This window comes from Patagioenas fasciata, chromosome 5 (genome assembly GCF_037038585.1).
Source record: "Patagioenas fasciata isolate bPatFas1 chromosome 5, bPatFas1.hap1, whole genome shotgun sequence".
Classification (NCBI taxonomy): domain Eukaryota; kingdom Metazoa; phylum Chordata; class Aves; order Columbiformes; family Columbidae; genus Patagioenas; species Patagioenas fasciata.
The window spans coordinates 18,057,670-18,061,003 of NC_092524.1; positions in this window are offsets into that span (position 1 = coordinate 18,057,670).

The following is a 3,334-nucleotide window of genomic DNA, read 5'->3' on the forward strand; positions in this document are numbered from 1 at the left end:
TGTCTCAATCTGTTATTATACAGAAAAGCTATCACCACAATGTTTTAGTATCACAAGGAATTAGGTACATTTATAATATTAGAAGATATTCAGAATCACTGCCTAATCCTTCATTACCTTTCAGTAATTTCTGTCCAGACAGGAACAGCTAGTCAAGAAATTTCTGATTTCATGTGCAGTGAGAATACCACATGAGGCAAAACAATTTTTTTTTTTGTGGACCATGATTGAAAATCATAAACTTTGCTGGGTGTCTTCAGAGGAATTACATCAGTCGGGTTTTGGCTCTGAGTAGGTTTTGTCTGTTCATTTGTTCATGGACCCTGTCAGTGCAATAAACCAAAAGAAACTAAACTCTCCCATTTCCAAAGTGTCTGAAATCCAAATCCGATTTATTTTATGGCTTGAACCCTTTCTTATCTTCTTGCAGCCAGCAGCTGGAGGGGTAGCTCTCTGATGAGGAACTGCAGCAGACATTCACAAGTGTTAGACATAGATCATCTGACTTATCCTCTGGCTTTCACGGAAATCTATATAATCCTTAAAGTGATTGTTCAGTTATTATACAGTGATCTACATAAGCTCCTAAGTCTATTTTCCTTCATTGTGTCTAGTATAAACCTGAACCAAGTTGTATCTATTCAGTTGTAGTATATTAGGGGGATTTAAACAAATCAACACTCAATACCTATAGTAACTTTAAAGAATTGTACTTTTTGGAAAATATGTTCGAAGATGATGTCCCTGCATCAGGTGACTTTCTCCTAACCAAGGATAAGATACAGAATGGCATTAAGCTTTATTACCCACTGCGATGGATGCTGTGCTAAGTCCAGGCATATCAGAGCATTTTAGTGGGCTATCAGAGAACAAGTTACCCACAAATAATGATGATGTTACCATGTTAAGTTAAATGAATGCATTTTTAAGGTATAAATCATCTATTTTTCCATTTGAAGTCATAATCCACTTTTTTTTCTCTTTATCAGTTACCATGCACTCCTTAGCATCTGCAGGACTTCCACATGTGGAATTAACCCATTCATTTCACATAGTTTTAGGGTAGCAGCTGTTCCAGCAGAATTTGGGATACTTCTGTTGGACTGCTACCTCCTATTAAGTTTAATAGAGAATAAGATCCTGCCTCTTAGGCATGGAAAAATAGAGATCCTTTGGATAAAATTTTTGGGTGCTCAGTAATCAGGGTTTTGCAGTTTTGCCTTCCCCATGTCTTTGTGGACTTGCTAGTCCTGCTTCATAGAGGTGCTATGACAGCTCCAGCACAAATGGAGACTGGTTTGAGGTAAGGGGCAATTTACCCTTTAGGTTAATGGTCTAATATAAATATTTGGAAAAATAATTTGGAATTAAATGGGTAATATTATCATTAGAAATAAGCACTTCAGTTCTCTTTACCTAGCTAATCTGTCACTGTTCAGCCATTGATATCACTGGCTTTCAAAGTTTGCAATAGCTCCCATGATAGCTCAGATTTAGATGTAAACTGGATTGTTTTGAATATGGGGAAGATAAGCTATAAACATATAAAATCAATGACTCCTGGCCATTCCAGTGGTGCTGCATTTTTGTCAGGAGTCTGTTTATATCAGATTTTTAAGTATCGTGACCAAAAAAAAAAGATGTGTGATTTATGGTACTTTAACCCCGAGAGCCACTATGAAGCAAACAATATGCTGTGCATTTTAACTACTTAGGCTATGGGGAAGGGTTCCCTGGGGGAAAAAGCAACCTCCCCAACCTACAATAGATCACGTTTGCTTCACTTCTGTTTTTCTGAGACATGTGTCTAATAGATTTTGGTATAACAGCTGACCATTGTCACTACTCTTATTCATCTCCAACCCTGCCTACTCTGAAGTCATTTTTGCAGTATAAGCCAAGAAGTTCTTCCTGGAAGAACTGTCCCCAGTGAGCTCCGTATTCCTCTTTGCTGATGCTACTCAAGCCTTATCAATCCCTTCTGTACCAGTAAGATTTTCAACCTGGACACATTGCTGCAAGGGTCCTGGCCTTGTATGTCCATCAGGTGAATGCTGCTGTGCTCCCTATCAGCAGCACAAATGTGATCTTAAAAATTAAGGACATGACTTCTAGGAAAATAATTCTGTTATACAGATGTATGCTTACTGCTAAGAGAAACCTGGTACCAAGAGCTCGGTAACTTCTCCCTCTCTCTTCTTCCTCACCAATTCCTATATAAAAGCAGGATGGAGGATAGGAGGGGTGTATCTTCATGAGGGTTATGGAGATACGATAGGGAAGGGACTCAAAATGATAGAGCAGACCTTACTAAACTTCGGTCTCCCTGGCTGATTATAAGAACTGATTAGGTGTCAATGGAGCAACCCAGATCATCCCTTCGGGGTTACCTCTGGCTCTGCTTCATCTAGTCAGTCAAAGCGGACTGTTTAGCATAGACTTGAACAATTTTGGTTTCAAACACGTAACAAAGCCCCAATAAAGGAAATCTTCTGGTCTGAGTACAGCTACACAAACATACTACCATTGTTTCATTACTGTGGAAATGTTATCTAACTATTCCCTTTTATTTACCTATGATTTCATCTCCCCGCAAAAGGGGGGTGGTTAACATTCATCAATGCATATTTAGGTATGCATAATAATTTGGTGACAATGTAAAGCTACAGGAATGTTTTCTTAAGTTCTAGTTAATCAGGATGTTTTTAATCCAAGAAACAAACTAAGTCAAAGAAGGAAATCTTCTGAAACCAAGACTGAAGAAACAACAAAATCCTAACATGCAAAGATGGTAGGTTAATAATATTGTTTGATAAGTCAAACAATTTAACAGTACGCTATTATTTCCCAGAGTTGATAGGAAAACCTAATCCAGAAAGAAAGTTTTCATTTTTCCTGGGTCTTGTAATATTGACCATCTCTGCTATTTTAGTTAGAGGCTTTGTGGAAGGTAAACAGGCAGAGGCTAAAAGTGAGATAAAAATCCGCCAGCTGAATTTAGTAGGTGGGTCCTATATTTTTAAAAAGGATTAACCTTCATTAAGCGACACTTCATAGACTAGCATGAAATACAGTATGAAGATCCTCAGTGTTCTGATAACACCAACAAAGTAAACCAGTAAGAGTAAGCTTGCTGTTATGGATGGGATGAAGAGAGAGAGCTGGGAGGGAAATTCACAGTGCGAAGTTCTTCATGGGATACAAGGAGGGTGAATGAACTGATGCTAATAAAGGTGGAGACTCCTTACATTTTACAAAAATAAATATTATTTATATTTAATTTTAGTCATGTTACAGGATGTTCCTACATGTTTACAACTGCTACCACCATTCA